Source organism: Sturnira hondurensis, unplaced genomic scaffold (genome assembly GCF_014824575.4).
Source record: "Sturnira hondurensis isolate 20B ecotype Veracruz unplaced genomic scaffold, ASM1482457v3 Scaffold0001074, whole genome shotgun sequence".
NCBI classification, from domain to species: Eukaryota; Metazoa; Chordata; class Mammalia; order Chiroptera; family Phyllostomidae; genus Sturnira; species Sturnira hondurensis.
In genome coordinates, this window is record NW_028073705.1 from 3,028,305 (window position 1) to 3,045,865 (window position 17,561).

At 38.9% G+C, this 17,561-nt stretch overlaps 1 protein-coding gene across 3 annotated transcripts in view; it reads left to right on the plus strand.

Annotated features, from left to right (window-relative positions):
• Positions 1 to 17,561, plus strand: part of VWA8 (von Willebrand factor A domain containing 8) — a 406,775-nt gene that overhangs the window by 286,387 nt on the left and 102,827 nt on the right. The window lies entirely within an intron of this gene.

Consider the following 17,561-nt stretch of genomic DNA (forward strand, 5'->3'; position numbering starts at 1 on the left):
GGACCCAGAAAAAGGCAAACTTTATCTGTTTAGGTAGGGAATAAGTAAAAATATGCCTTTTTTTCTGTCAGTGCTTAAATATACAGGTTCCTCACACACAGCATGCTAATACAATCAACTTTTATTTTTTACCCTAACGCATTAATCCATTTCCAGCACCACCTTTGCGTCTGTCTCACTTTTACGACCATCGTTGTGAACACCTGTACATGCTACACAGGAAATAGAAATACAGAGGATCTAAAACGCAGCACATTATTATAAGGCCAAAACCTTTAAGCTAGAGAACATAAACAAAATTATGCATCTAATAGAGATGTGTTATCAATTTCCTTGCTTCCAGATAATGCAAGTTTAGCAGTCACAGAAAGTAGACCCAACCCTGCACTGGAAAGGTGTGTGGGAACAGGTCACAGAGTGAGAGGAAACTCCATAACTACAAAAATGACTCAGTCACACTCATCTAGCTGCTACCTGGAGTTGATGTGAACAGTGAGGATGTCTGTGAATCCATAAAAACTAAAGCATATCATTAAAGGATTTATTTGTAATTTCTTTAATTTTCAGAAGAAAATTTTGTTTACATTTCATTTTTTTATCCAGCAAAAAGAAAGGTAGGTGTCTGTTGTTTGTGTTGCTCTGCAAATTAGCAAGATAAGAAACTTCCATAAACTATTCATTTGATACCTGATTAATAATTAACTATTTTCTGTGGTTATTTTTGTGATTTCCTTAAAAGAGAACTATATATATTTCTGAATGAATAATACATAACTTTCTTAGATTCTTAAAAGCTTGAAGGAACATTTTAAAATCACAAACCAATGTAGACAAACAACCTCAGGTCCTTTTGAAATGGCATGAATACATTAATTAAACTAAAACATATAGCTCTAAAATAAACATGTCATTAAGTGCAGTGGATTTATCACAACAACAGACTGAATGTTGGTCACTATTTGTAACAATAATTAGAAAATTAATTAACTATGGTTCTGTTTCTTTTATGATCTTGAACATTAGTTTCTTCTCCCTTTTAATTAAGCTCCTATTTTCATACAATGATTGATAGCTAATAGGAAACACTATTGTATTTGAATCTTTTATTTTGTTTTATTTTTAATTTCTTATGTGTTATAGATAGCAAAGGTCACTTTTTTCCCATGGTCAATAGTTGTGGCCTATTAAGTTTATCTTTTTTTAAAATATATTTCATTGATTATGCTATTACAGTTGTCCCATTTTCCCCCCTTTACTCCCCTCCACCTTGCACACCCTCTCCCACCCACATTCCCCCCCTTTAGTTCATGTTCATGTGTTGTGTTTATAAGTTCTTTAGCTTCCACATTTCCCATACTGTTCTTGCCCTCTCCACTGTCTATTTTCTACCTACCATCTATGCTACTTATTCCCTGTACCTTTCCCCCCGCCCCTCTCCTCCTCCCACTCCCTTGTTGCTAACCCTCCCTTTCTGTGGTTCTGTTCCTGTTCTAGTTATTTGCTTAGTTTCTTTCTGTTTTTGTTTTAGGTGTGGTTGTTAGTAATTGCGAGTTTGCTGTCCTTTTACTGTACATGTTTTTGATCTTCTTTTTTTAGATAAGTCCCTTTAACATTTCATATAATAAGGGTTTGGTAATGATAAACTCCTTTAACTTGACCTTATCTGAGAAGCACTTTATCTGCCCTTCCATTCTAAATGATAGCTCTGCTCTATAGAGCAATCTTGGATGTAGGTCTTTGCTTTTCATGACTTGGAATACTTCTTTCCAGCCCCTTCTTGCCTGCAGGGTTTCTTTTGAGAAATCAGTTGACAGTCTGATGGGCACTCCTTTGTAGGTAACTGTCTCCTTTTCTCTTACTGCTTCTAGGATTCCCTCCTTCATTTTAACCTGGGGTAATGTAATTATGATGTGCCTTGGTGTGTTCCTTCTTGGGTCCAACTTCTTTGGGACTCTCTGAGCCTCCTGGACTTCCTGGAAGTATATTTCTTTTGCCAGATTGGGAAAGTTCCCCTTCATTATTTGTTCAAACAACTTTTCCACTTGTTGCTCTTCCTCTTCCCCTTCTGGTACCCCTATAATTCAGATGTTGGAACGTTTAAAGATGTCCTGGAGGTTCCTAAGCCTCTCCTCATTTTTTTTGAAATCTTGTTTCTTAGTTCTTTTCTGTTTGGTTGTTTCTTTTTCCTTCTGGTCCACTCCATTGATTTGAGTCCCAGTTTCCTTCCCATCACTATTGGTTCCCTGTACATTTTCTTTTATTTCACATAGCATAGCCTTCATTTTTTCATCTAATTTGTGACTAAATTCAACCAATTCTGTGACCATCTGATCACCAGTGCTTTGAATTGTGCATCTGATGGGTTGGCTGTGTCTTCGTTGCTTAGTTGCATGTGTTCTGGAGCTTTGATCTGTCCTTTCATTTGGGCCATTTTTTTTGTCTTGTCACACCTGTTTGTACTGAAGTGGGGAGCCTTAGGTGTTCACCAGGGCAGAGCAACCCAGTTGCTGGATTCTGACGCTGTATGTGGGGTCTGAGAGGGAACAATGGCACTTGCTCCACTCTCTGTCGAACCTCAGTCCCTTCTGCTGCTTCCCCCAAGCAAACTGGGCCTTTCTGGTTCTGATTCCCAGAATCAGAAAGGATGGGTGGGCTTGTGTGCATTCTAGAACCCTGTGGGTTTCTCCAAATAACTCTCCTGTGAGGCTGGGAGTCGATCCCCAGCCCCCACAGGTGTTTTCAATCAGTGTTTTGAGGCTTTATTTCCTGGCACTGGGACCCTGGGCTGTGAAGTCTGTCTCCCTCCCCAGTTTTGCCTGGTTTATCTGCACGTGAATGTGGGACCACCTGGTCCACCAGCTGACTTGCGTGCTGCACCCCTCCACAATCTGCCGCCTCTCTGGGTCCATCTGCTGCCACCCCACATGCCCAGGGTCGCCCCACTGCTGCAAGTCCTCTCCACCCAGCCTCCCGACTCTGCCCCTCCTACTGGTCTGGACGAATGTGTCTATTTTACCTCCTTGGTTGTTAGACTTCGATACAGTTCAATGTTCTGTGAGTACTGGTTGTCTTTTTTTTTAAATAAATTTTTGTTGTCCTTATTTTGGTTGTGCGAGGAGGCACAGTGTGTCTACCTACACCTCTATCTTGGCCAGAAGTACTAAGTTTATTTTTTACTACAGAACTTTAAAAAGGACTTTTACTCGTGATTTTGATAACTAGTGTCAATTGCTACAAAAATTAACTGTTATTTGTGTTTTAGCTATGCTAGTTTTCTCTCCCCAGACTCTGTTATGCATCTTTTCATTCCCAGCTTATGTGATTGGTACATGACAGGCAATTAGTAGGTTTGCTCATGCTCACATTCATCCATACTAAATTACACTGCTCATTATAGCTATTTAGTAACAAATGGAATTCTTTTAAACCGTCACTAATTATTCATTTGTTTTATATAACTGAGTAAGTATTTGGTGAATACATATGATTATTAAGTTAAGAGTAATCTAACAGAATTATAGTATCTAACATCTCAAAAATGAACAAAATATTTGGCTATATTATACCAGGCAAATCTGATCTTTCCTCAAACCATACAGTTTCCAGGAAACATGTCTGTGTCTGCAGTTCAGTGTTCAGCTATAACAGAAACAAAGTTATGTAATTTGTAATTGAATCATAGTTTCATTTAGAAAATCAGGATAGTTGTTATGTGACATTCTCCTCTCATCTCTGATGTTCCCTGGTCCATTCTGATTGATATTAAAAATGTACACTTACATACAGATTCAAACTGGAAAACAAATTGTGAGCATATCTTTACGTATGAACAGATAGGATTTATTGTCCAAATAGTCTGCCATGGTTTCCATTTTGGTTGCATATCTCTTCTTCCTTCTCAGTGCTTGGTAAACAATGAGACAACATATTTAATTGGTCTTATTTAGACCAGTGCATGTTATTATTTACACAACCAACTCTAAATGTGGATTACCCCAGGGGTAATGGAGACAACAAGCGAAAATCTGTCTTTTCCAGTTCTTTTCCTGTTTAGTCCTTCAAGCTATTCCTCATTTATGGACCCTCCATTCAACCTAGGTCTGCTCCTGATTTGGGGGCTTGATTGGAAGTATCAGAAAAGAACAGGTTCTCCACACCATATGACCACTTGCTGACTGCCAGCAGCTTCCCTCGTCACTGGCAGAGTGACCCGATCTCCATCTAGTGGCCAAAAGGACTTACTTTTCCCATCGTAGAAGTGAAAAGGCCAGGTTTGCACTCAGTAATCTGAGGCGGCCCGGCTGCTGTGGGGGTTGTACACACTACTGCTGCTCGGGCAGTTCCCGTTAGTCCCGATGTGCTCCCTTAGGTCAGCATGGAGGCCAGGCAACCCCCTCCCATGCCTCCCACCACTTATAGACCCCCATCTTTCCTGAATGCCTTTGTCTGGTGTCAGACGAAATGTTTTATTTAGGTAACTGTGTTAGTCACATGCTTTATCTCTATCCTTATGACTTTGCTCTGCAGCCGTTGTCCTTTTGAATTTTTGTTTTTGTTTAATGAATCCGTTGATGGTTGTTTTAATGAGTATAGCTTACAAGAAGGTATATCTAAGCTCGGTATACAATGTGTTCAGTAATTTTACATGCTTTGATAGGAACACATGGTTTTCAGGTAGTAAACAATTGTAACAAACTCAAAGAATGAGTTGTTCTAAGAGCCAATTATTAAGAATCCATTTTTATTACTTTTATACTCCATGTTTTCAGAACCATGGGTTAATTATAAGACAAAATTTTTCTGACTATGCTTCACAGTATTCTTTATTAATCATACTTTTTGTATATTTTTATTTATTGCCATTTGGAGTCTTCCTGAGAAGGCCGTTAAAACTAAACCACAGCTTTCTTCAGAACTCAAATCATTGCCTCTAAAAGGCTCCTGGTCACTATTCTTGTGGCAGCGAAAGGGCTGAAAGGTTTCAAACGCTGTCTTCTATCCAGGTAAACTAATCAGAAACTAAGTATTTTATATATTACTGGTAGAACCTCTCCGAAGCCTTTGAATAATACTATATACTTTAAAAATGGATAGAATCCTCTAAAACAAAGACAGTGTGGGACTGGGACTTATTCATCCATAATAATTAAGATAGTGCCGGATATACAACAAACATAGTAAACATTTGAAAATAGAGAGATGCATAGTAAAGAAAACAACATAGAGAAGGAAGCTAGTGTGCACTGAGCACAACTCATCCTTCCCCCATTTCAAAGAAAATGTTCAGGAATGTGAGTCAATTAAGGCTTGCTGTATTTAGCTAAGTAAGCCTGACCACTAGTTCAACAGTTACGATTTTTTAAGATCTCACTAAGATGTGAAGGCCTACTTTCAGTTTTGGAAACCACTGGGTTATTGGATTGGTACTCCATCATTAAATTTAGTTTTTCACTCTACAGGCTATGTTATCTCCAGCTCTTCTATGGAGCTTCGAAATTCCTTGTTCTTTTTAAGGGACGTAGTAGGCTCTCATACTTCATGCTTTGTTTTTGTCAGTGATTCTGAAAGCACTTAACAGTCTGTGGGTCATTGCTATAGGACAATATGTATTTTACAGTGTTGTCATTTGTACATATGCCTTTGGGGCTCGTCCTTGGCCCAGAAAAACAATGCTTTAAAAAAAATTATACTTTCCCAACACATCTCCTAGCAATGTGTCAGCAGAGCTAGTTTTCAGAAGATCGTTTAGCTGTTTACCTACTCAATAACAAGTAGGCGGTGCCGCTAAGATTTTTTTCCATTGTTTGTTCCCATTAGAGCAGTGAATTTTAACTGGTGTGCTACAAGAATTTTTAAACCATGCGATACCTGACTATTTAGTCAGGAGCACTAACCTCTTTGCCCTTAGACTATCAAATTAAAAAATGACAACAGCCAACAAAACAAGTCCATCCACTGTGAATAAATTGAAATTTTATCTACTTTTTTGGTCAGATTGGCAAAAAATATATTTTTGGTGCGCCATAGAATTTTAGAAATTATTTTATGTGTGCCAGGAGATAAAAAAAAAATGTTGAAAGTCACTATATTAGAGAAATCTGAGCCATAGAAGTTCTCTTTGAATATAGATTTTTGAATAAGGTTTTTAGGATTACCTAGTAAAACCACAAGATTCCCCGGAGAGCATGATCCCCAATGGTGTGCTGACGAACCAGCACTCCGGGGGTGGTCCGGCATTTACCTCTCAATGTCCACCTTGTACTTATTTCTTCTTGGCTGATGTCAAACTACCAAAGGTTAATAGTCTACTCTCAAAATTCTACTCCTAGGAAAATTGCTAATATTCCTGAATATTAGCAATTATCTCTCAGCCAACTCCAGCATTCTCCTGGCCTGGTTAAGCCTTTAACTCCTCAGGGAGAGTTAGGACAGTTCCCTAACTGTAAGGCCTTCCAGAAAGAAGACAGTGAAAATCTGGAAAGGGAGAAAGAAGCAAAAGAAGGAGAAAAGGTATGTAGGACGCAGATAAGATGGTGTTATGTTATCTCTGGGAAATGTTGAAGCCCACAGTTGTCCCAGTTACTCACTGCCAGTGTTCTTGAACCAGAAATTTGGTTTGAGCGAAGGAGTAGAGAGAAGTCTGCCCTCAACTAGGAGGACACTCACGGGCTCGTGCACAGGGGGCACCTTTCTTGTAAACACTGTATTTCAGAAGGAAATTGCTAGTTGATTTTTACATTCCTCCAAGACTATTGCTCCTATTGGATCACAACTTTATCAGTAACTGCTAAATATAACTAAAAATCAGCAACCACCTCCTTAAGACAAATCAACAAGTGTATGATTTTAAAGTACTATGAGGAAACAAATGAATTCTGTAATATATCAATTATAAACTGGGATGTCAAATGCAGTAAATGTATTCACAGTCAATGGCTATAGAATTTTTATGGTTCTGAGCTCGTAATTTATGTGCTCATAGAAAGTCAACATATCACAGTGGCAATAGAAATAAAACCTTGCTGTTATATTTATAGATGGAACTGTAATTTTATTCATAAGCCACATAACCTATGGTTTAAGAGCATAAAATTTGAAATAGTTAAATCTGGGTTCAAATCCATGTTTCCTTTTGTATGTGATCTTTGGCAAATTACTTGTTCTTTCTAAGTTTCACCTTCAATCATAAAGATAATATCATCATACCTTACAAAGTTGTTGTAAGAATGAAATGCATTAATTTCTGGCATGGAATAAGTACTCAGTAAATAAATAAAAACTTAGAAAAAAAACTTATGAACTTTAGAATTTAGGTAATACAGGACTACAGAGTTGTTTAATGCTTACATGGAAACCAACCCCAATGAAGCCCTGTTACCCAAATACTTAATATTAAATTATGATCCAATGAATTACATAATTCATTATCTACCCTAGTGTTAAAATGTACAGTTTGTTTATCATCCCATTTGGAAAACTTCCGTGAGGCCCAAAAAGGAACTGAAAAAAACATTCTGTTCCTAAACCTGTCAGGTTAAAGAAAATCAGGAAATCCATAAAAGGGTAACAGCCAGGCAGTGCCTTAGTCCAAAGGCAAATTAGAACAGGAGCAAAAAACACGCAGCAAAATGTACATCATCTTTAGCATGAGTCTTGAGAACAGTTACGAGCAACTCCAATTTGGAGCTGCCGTAGTGTTTCTGTATACAGTGTTCTTCTGTGTCTCTATAACATTCTAAAGATGTCTTCTTTTTATTTTCCACTTCCTTACAAGGTTAGGCCACAGGTACCATCTCTCACCTCTTTCTTCAAATAGTTTCGCCTATTTATTCATTAATTTGTTTAATTAACAATTTTGAGCACTCAGAACTGCTGCGATAAAGAAATAAGTAAGGTGACAGGTACAGACCCAGGGAACTCACAGGGCACTAGAGCTATAGTCAAATAAATCCCAGTGCAGTGTGGTGAAGAAAGTGATAAGAGCATGATTAAAGGGTCAGAAGGTAGCACAGGATACTGTGTTTTGCTGTGTATAATGCACACCTTTTTGCCCAAATTTCTGAGGAGAAAATAAGGAAGTGCATTATACATGGATAGTGCTAATTCTGTAGCCATATAAATGTTTTTAATTATTTTATTTGTGCTTATGCATTAAAACTGTATCTCTAGAAAGCAATAAAAATATAAGCAAAATAATACCCTGGAATACAATAATTGGTTTTGTTTCTAAATCTAAGTAAATAAATAATTGAATTAAAAATTTAAAAGATTTTTTTTCCTGAAAGTTTGGACCAATAACATGGCTGCACATATACACAGTAAAATACAGGTAACTAACTATCTTTGGAAGTGGTTCCAAGGTGAATTAATACCTGAATCCAGTTTTTAAGAAAGGAGGTGGGGACTCCTGATAAATGAAATACATGTGATTGGTTTTGTTTCTTACCAAAATCCCAGTAAAAGAATGATAAAGGACGAATGGTTCAGAATCCACAAGGACAAAAGGAGCTGGAGGCATGTCAACAGCAGGGTGGCACAACCCTTTTGGAGGACAGAAACCAGATGGGTGGGGGACAACTGAGTGATTGGAGGGAGCTAAAACCAGCAAGACAAGCTGTTTTACTCTGCCCAAGCCCATAAAGCATCAGGACTTGAAGACACGTGTACTTTTAAAGGCTGGAGTGCCAGGTGGCACTTAAAATGGAAAGATTGGTTGAAAGTCTGGACAGAGGCCTCCTTCTGTCTTGTGCGCCAAATCGAGCGGAGCTGCGGCGTCGTCCAGGCCCAGTGGATGGTCGTGGGCAGCAGAACTGCTCCTGCTGCCTGATCAAGAGGAACAAGCAGACACACAGCATGGAACCCAATCACCTGAAGGCCTGCAGCTCCTCCTGGGACAACTGCTGATTCACCGCAAGGTAGTGGGCCTGGAGCTGGAAATGGAGATCAGCCAGTGAAAGCCAGCCACCTCCTAGGTACGGGCACCATTTACAAGAATGTGCAGGCCTCCCGGAGCAGCACAGGTCCGCAAGAACGAGGACCTCCGGACTCTGCATGGCCACCGGATGCAGGGTCAGCACCATCCAGTGCAGCCAGAGCCTGAGATGGTGAAGAAAGAGCCAGCCACCCTGCCAAGAGCTCCTGAGCACCACCCACCCCACCAAAGCAATAACAGCATTCTCTGACTTTCCTCAAAAAAAAAAAAAGTAAGCATGAAAAGAGATTAGATTTAACTTATCATTAGATCCTCTACATTTTTTTTAAAATACACACTTTGAATAGAACAAAATAAACTGGTTAATTTTCTTTATTTCACTTTAAAATGACTCAAGGATTCCAGTTCTGAATAAGAAGGAGTGGAGTAAGCACATTCTATTCTTTCTCTCCCACTGAATTCAGCAATGAAACCTGGACAGAATGATGCAGCAGCTATTTGAGGCCTCTTAAAAATAAATGAAAGCAGATGGATTACAGAAGATCAGAATTTGAACTGCCATTGAAATGGCTGCTTGTTTCCTTTTTTCCTCCAGAGTCTCCTGGCCTTGTCTCAAGGCAGCCTGAAAATAGAGATGGGTACTCTCAGCAAACTAAAAGTAGAAGGGAACTTCTTTTATTGGGGAAAAAAGGGGGGTGGGGTAGGACATCTGCAAAACCCCACACTAGTGAAAGAACAGCTGGGAATAGGACAAAGATGACCACACCCATCACTGCTATTCAACATCGCACTGGAAGTCCTAGCCATGCCACAAGAAAATAAATAGAGGTATGCAGGAAAAATAAATAAAACTGTTCCTATTCGCAGACAACATAACTATCCAGAGAATCCACAAAAATCTATTTTTTAAAAAAACCTTCAACTAATAAGTGAGTTTAACAAGATTGAAAACAATTCATTCCATATACTGACAATTAATAATTTAAATATATATTTACAAACAGCTCCCTCTAAATATGAAATACATGTCTAACAATAGCAGTTTGGGATATATATGCTGAATACTACAAAACACTAACAAAAGTAATCAAACACCTAAATAAAAAGGAGAGATATACTGAATTAATGGATTAGAAGTGTCATCTTAATAAAAACGTCAGTTCTTTCCAAATTGACTTACAGATTTAACTCAATTCCAACCAAAATCCTGGCAGGATGTTTTTTTATAGCTGTAGACAGTTGATTCTGAAATTTATGTAGGAAGAGGAAACTAAAAGTGCGAAAATAATTTTTTAAAAGAATAAAGTTAGAGGAATCATGCTACCTATTTTTTAAGATTTACTATAAAATTACAATAACCAAAACACTGTGATTCGGGCAACAGGATAAACACGCACACCGATGGAACAGAACAGAATGCTCAGAAACAGACCCACAGACATGTGGCTGATTGATTTTCAACAGCTACCAAAGCAGCTTAACTGAGACAGGGTGGTCTTTTCAACAAACAGTGCTGCAATAATTGGACATTATGTGCAAAATGAATTTTAAAAGAAACTTTAATTTCAAAAATAAATAAATAAAATTTCTGAAGAGCTGCCTACCCAGGAATATTATTAATAGACAACAGTAAATGACACCTGTCATGTCATTGTTGATTGTTGCTATTATTATGTAGAGAATGGGAAGAATTCCCAAAACTTAGAAACTCCCTTAAGATAAAGAAAGCTAATTTGGTGAGAGAATTTTTCTTTAAGTCTAAACCTTTGAGGGTAAGAAAATATTCCAGATAAGTAATTCAAAGATGGGGAAGCTGGCCCAGAGAGGTTGAGTAACTTGACCAAGCTCACACAGCTATTCAGTGGCAGGGTCAGTGATTCTATAGTGTATGCTCTTTACTTACCATGTTCTACAGTCCAGGCAGCTTTATCAACTTGCACCATTTTCTTACGTATCCTGGGTGTCCAGAATACCTCCCCCTGCCAAGATCTGAAAATGCAAGTGGAATTAACACTTGCATTTGTCTCTAACCCCATCAGATCACATTAGTTCCTGTGGAAGTCAGTGTTCCTGAGGAACCAAATAATATTATGCAGTTCTGTGGCAAAGAGTGATAAAGGATCTTTTGGATTCCTCTAAAGTATTAATGATAGGAAACAAAATTCTCAATGATTCTTATGCTATTTCTCAAATCCTTGGCACTTTTTCCTCTAATAAATACATAAAATAGGTTAAAATGTTGTAAAATTTCCATGCTGTTCACTTGATCAAGACAGCAGGATCTGAGCTTGGTTTCTAGAAGAGTAAGCCTGCTGACAGGAAAGGGATACCAGCAAGCTCCTGTGGGGGTGAATTCAGAGGTGGAATGCTGTGCCGTCGATACAGTGTCGTACTAGGTGATGTTGTTACCCAACAGCTTTCCAGAAACTGTTTCACACTGTGCCCCTGTCCGGGGATCTCTATCCTCCGTTTAAGAAATATAGATTTAAAAAATAATACTGAAGTTGTTTCTCTTATTCACATATACACATAATTAATTTTTAATTAAGGTATCATAAAAAGGATTAAAGGCCTGATAAGGTTTAAATGATTTTCTAGTACTGGTTTCATCTGAACCTCTGTAGGATTAGCTGGTACAAAGATACAGGTGTGAGAATGGCTCTTCCCATGTAATTGCTGCGCGCTCTCCAGAGAACTGCTTGTATATTTCTTTCATGAGTCATCAATGTTCTTTGCTTCCATCAAAAAACTGCTAAAAGCATTGGATCATAGAGAGAAAGGCACACTGATTTTAGAGTGGCTGTGGTGAAGACCTCAGGCTGCAAGGCAGAGCAGAATCCTGGCTTGGGTACACAGACAAGGGGAACTGGACTAGCTGGTCTGTCCCCGAGGAGGCTGGCATTTCATTCACTTAGAAGTCACTTTTGTTTCCCAAAGTGCTCTGTTTCTATGAGTTCATTTAACCAGTAAAGCATCAATCTTGTTTCAGCCACGTTTGTCTACCCATGAAATAATTTTCACTGAATATTTAAAAATGAATTTATTTTAAAGCAGGCTTTCTGACATTTTCAGTTTGGATGTCTGACAATTGTCTGCAAGTGAACGAAGTGAAAACTTTTAAGTATAATCTCAGTCTGTACCAATGAATGGCCTTCCAGCATCCCCAAGTTTCAAATAACAACTGATACCTATAAACCCAAATATAATTGCATATTTGTGATTAAAAATACCCATTTTTCTTTTTGGTAGGGAAGTTTTCCGGTTGTATCATACCTTGAATCTCATCTTTAAAATGGTTGGTACCTGCCCCCCCCCGACCCATATTGCTAGTTGACTTTCATATAACTACAGCATTTGTACTCTAAACCTGGCTTCAGGAAGGTCAACAAGCCATAATTTCCTAGGGAGATGATAGTGATCTGAGCTGTAGGATTCCTCTGTACAGTGGCAGATTGTCATTTATTGAACTGGAGAGGTTAGGGACAAAATAGGTGTGTGAGTCCCTTGAGAATCAACCGCCAGAGTATTCTTTGAAGCACTCACTCTGTACCCTGCAGTGGAGGCCCTGTGGGCAGGGGGTGGACACTGAAAGAGGAAACACGGTTTGTACCCTCAGGAAGTTCATACTGTAGTAGTTGGGAGTCCAGGCTGATAGTCATGAAGCTGCGGCAAACAGTACAATGTAATGTGTGGTTCAGTGTTAAATTGGGGAGTTTGGTCTCTCTGTGCTGTAGTAGTTCAGAGGAGAGTTATCTATGCAAATGAAATTAATAAGCAAAGGAAATGGGGCTGGGTTGCATTTTTATTTTATTTATTTCGAAAGTTCAGAAGGAGAGGGAAGAGCATTTCAAGCAACATAATCACAGGCTTAGATAAGAATGAACACTGTGTCTTTCCTTCATAAGAGGAAGAATTGTTCTATTAACTTGGATCTCCACAAATCCAGGAGAGACGTGGGTGTGAATACCACAAGAGAAGTGAACAAACATCATAGCCAATCGGATGCAAGTACAAAGCCCAGAGTGCGAATCCACGTTCAACACTAACTACCCCAAGGGGAGAGTGGGTGTACACCAGAGCAGAGGTGGGATAAGAGTGGGTCTGGGACTGCCAGAACCTGCAAGCTGGAGGACTTGAGAAGACAGGTGTGGTTTAATTTCATGGTGTTGCTGGCACAGAATATTTTTAAAAGCAGTTGAAAGGAAGTCCAGGCAATCCTTGATCTATCTTAAGTGGATCCTTTAATGCAATGCAAGACACACTTAACAAAGCAAATGTCTTTTGAAGAATGGTGCATTAAAGGAGTCTCCTGAATAGGAGAAGCTAAGCTGTGTGAAGTCCCACCGAGGTTTTTTAGGTTCCTTGTACCTGGGAGCTGCTGAAAATCATGGAAGAGGAAAATCGTAATAGTGAAGGCTGTATTAGGAAGATGGACTTGGTAGTGATGCTCTCTCCGGGAAAGAACCCTGAGTGAAGCGGGGCAGCTGTGAGGCTGACGGGACAGCCAGGTGTGAGCTGATGGAGAAGGGCTGAACGTGGGACATGGAAGCAGACTTCACGGACATTTCTAGTTTGAGTGTCTGGCAAAATGGCAGGTCATCGAACAAATCAGGAAATTGGAGAAGTAGAAGGTTTAGGCATTTTGAATACACTGAGTTTGAGGTAATGGTGAGCTGCTGAACTAGAGCTTTAAGCTAGGCAGAATGTTACAGTGATCTTTAGCAAGAAAGTTTTTAGTCGAAACCATGAAAGTGGTTAGATGCTAAGGAAAATAGAGAGATCAAACAAAAACAATCAGGACAAATGAGCTGTTTTTAGAAGTACAAATAGATATTTCTGAAAGTATATTCTTAAAACCCTCTTTAATAAGGAATCCATGTCCAAGCTGTGGGGGGACACTGTATAACTTGTAGCCTCTTAGTGGTAAGATCGCAATTACTAAACACCTGGTTTTGAGGAGTTCCGTGCAAAGAAACCTCTTTAATTTGTTTAACCCAATAGTTCCCAAATGTGTTAAAATTATTTTTAGTACTTCAGGAAGTTGCCAGTCTCTGTATTCCTGGTTTTCTTTGCTTCATTTCACCATGGACTCTGTGTAGTAGATCTCTTGGGACAAAACTTTGATGCTAATTCTAATCCTGACTCATCATATGGCCAGGCTGCATGTCATTTATGACTTCAGAAAATGAATCTGGAATTCTCGGGTTAAATTGATAGTTCGAAAAATAATTTCCATTGCACATTTAAAGAAAGGACCTATTATTTCATGTGATTCCAGGTTTATTGTGGAGTCAAAGGGTGTGTAAAATGATGTTTATTAGGAACATTGAAAGTGACAGAAATTCAACTCACACTAACTTAAGCTACAAAAGGGAATTTGGCTTGTGTAACTCAGAAGCCTCTAGGCACAGCTCATACCAAGGGTTCAACATCACGGGATCCCGTCTCTTTCCTTTCGGCTCTGCTGTTTTTCTGAGGTAGCTTCATTCTCAGATAGTCTTTCCCCACATGGTGGCAAAGAGGCCCTGGTGGCACTGGGGGAAACATGGCTCTTATGGCCAGCACTTGCAGCAAAAGGGGGATGTCTCACCCAGTAATTTCAGCAGAAATCCTCAGGGGTGTTCCAAGGCCTGGGAGGTCACACAGCTGTCCCAGAACCAGTGACTGTGGCCAAAAGTGTGGGACATTGTGTCAGCGGTGTCCAACCCTTTGATGCCACACTGGAAGAAGAATTGTCTTAGGCCACACATTAAATACATTGTGACACATAATCACAAAAAAATCTCATCATGTTTTAAGTAAGTTTACAGTTTTGTGGTAGGCTATGTCCGTAGCGATCCTGGGCTGCCTGCAGCCGGTGGGCCGCAGATTGGACACCTGGGAGATGGTAAGACCTAGGTCATGTCTCTGCTCCTAGAGTTTAGAATGGGAGAAGACTGTATCAGCCCCACCCAAACCACAGAATCAGGTGTTAAAGGTAGTGGGAATACCCTCAAAGAAATACCGAATAAGCAAAACATCACCATGTGATTTGTGTGTGTGTGTGTGGTGGTAGTGATTTTGACAGCTAGGGTCAGCCTCTTCCAAGTGGCAGCTAATGACCTCTCTTCTATGATAGAGCTTCCTGGAGGCCAGGACTATTATCAGATTTGTTTTGTTTTGCACTCAGCACAAAATTCGTGAAACATGACACAATATGATAATTAGGTCGGTGGTGATGTATCACATACATTAATTTTATTTTCCCTTTAGTTCCTAGAGTCCCTCAGAAATATATACTTGGTTTTCTTAATCCATATAGGGCAGAAATTAAAAGTCTAGTTATAGCTGTCTTCTTAAGAGACTTTTCATTTGCCAAGAGTTTTGAATAAAATTGTTAAGTCTTCCTTGACCGTGATCTGATGGCATTATAGTGGGTTTTTTCTGCCAACAAAAAGAACTTAGTAATATTGGGTAACTACCATTATTTGTTCTTTCAGATATTTCTGTTTTAACAGATGAATGAATGAAAGGCTGTTAAAGGCCCTACATTTCACACTGCTGGCTAGGATGAAAAATCCTTTCCGTAAAGAACAGGGTCTGTGGAGCCCCAGTAGGAACATCGGACACTTACACCACTGGTTTTGTGCTGGGCAAAGGGGAAGGTCCAGCATCCGACGGTGAGTCGTTGTGACCTCAGCCACTCTGCCATCATATTTACATATGTCGTCACCCAGAAAGGGAGGCCCCGGCATGATGTCAGAAACACATTCATGTGTTCTGAGTCTAGTTTGAGTTACTCCATATAACTCCTGATAAATGTGGAGTTATTTCACTGTGATTGATGGTAACTATTATTGTCACTGTGGCTCTCTTAATACTAAAGTACAATTTTTTTCCTATTCTGTAGCTCACAACTGCTTAGACATTTAAAAATCAGCTGCACATCTCTCTGGTTTGATGGTGGGGTAGGCCCCTGGGCTGCTTCAAGATTGAACAGGAACAGATGTTAAGGTTCTGAATGTAACTCTCCTCACCCAAACACAGCTTGAGAAATAAATACATTTATAGATAGATAGGATATTTATATTTACACATAAATAATATTTATATTTACATATACATTTGGTATGTATATACCATACCCCTGCAAATTCTACTCCAATTTTAGAAATGTTATAAGTTGTAGTAGAATTTCCTTCATAAAATAGGTCTTGATTCTTTCACTTCAGAGTTTTCCATGATATCTTTAGAAGATATGGTGAGTTTGAAAGAAACTTAAGCTCACCAAGGGAAGCTGCTAATAAGAATAATAGAAGGAAAAAAAAATTCCCTCCTTAGAGCCTTAAATCTAAGCTCTATATTTTTATCCTCAGGTATAAACAAATAATTTAACCTTTTTTAAACCAAATCTAATCATGTTATTTAATTTTTGTTTATCTTTCTATACATGTTTTTTCACGAACCATTTGAAAGTAAGTTTTAGACATGTGGTTACTCCATTACCTCTAAGTGCTTCAGTGAGTACTTCCTCAAAACAAAAGCGCTTTCCTACCTAACCACAATAGAGATCTCAAAATCGGGAAGTTAACATGGATACAGCATTAACATCTAATCCACAGACCTTTTTCAAATTCCAGATGTCCCAGTAACATCCTTTTCAGCAAAAGGAAGCAATCCAGGATCTTGTGTTATATTTAGTTAACATGAGTCTATTATCTTTTAATCTAGAATAATTCTTCATCTATCCTTGACTTTCATGACCTTGACATTTTCTAAAAAATAAGACAGACTTGGCTGGTGTGGCTCAGTTGGTTGGAGCATCCTCCCATAGACCAAAAAGTCGAAGCTTCAATTCCCAGTCAGGGCACACGCCCCGGATTGCGGCCTTGTCCCCAGTTGGCGTACACGCCAAGAGGCAGCTGGTCCGTGTTTCTCTCTCTCATTGATGTTTCTCTCCCTCTCTCTCTCCCTCCCTTCCCCTCTCTCTAAAATCAATGAACATGTCCTCAGATAAGGATAAAAAATAAAAATACATAAAAGTATAAGACAGTTATTTTGTAGAACATCCTTTGATTTGGCTTTTCTGATGTTTTCTCACTTTTGATTCAGTTTATGCATCTTTGGCAGGAATATCACAGAAAAATGCTATTTTTCTCAATGTGTCCTATTAGATAACACAGGATGCCACTTTGTCCCATTGCTGGTGATAGTAACTTTGAACATTTGATTAAGATAGTACCTCCCATCTATTTCTCCCCTGTGAAGTTACTATGTTTTCTTTTTATAATTAATACATGTGTTAGTAGGTATACATTTCAAAACTGTGTGAATATGTTGTTTCTCATCAAACTTTCATCCATTAATTCAGTCATCTATTGATTATTGTCTGAATCAGTTGTAGCTTCTATGGTTGCCAAGTGGTGATTTTATTTTCTCAGTCCATATTCCTTCTACCCTTATTACTGGGGTCCCATGCTAAAGAAGTGCACTGTTGTTTGTTTGTTATTAGTATGACCTCATAGATTTCCATCTTATTTAATAGGTTATAGTCCATTGCCATTCTTTATTCCAGATTTAGCCAGTGGGGACCTCCTGAAGCCAGTTCCCTGATCTTTTTGACAGGTTTCAGTCATTTTTTTGATACTTC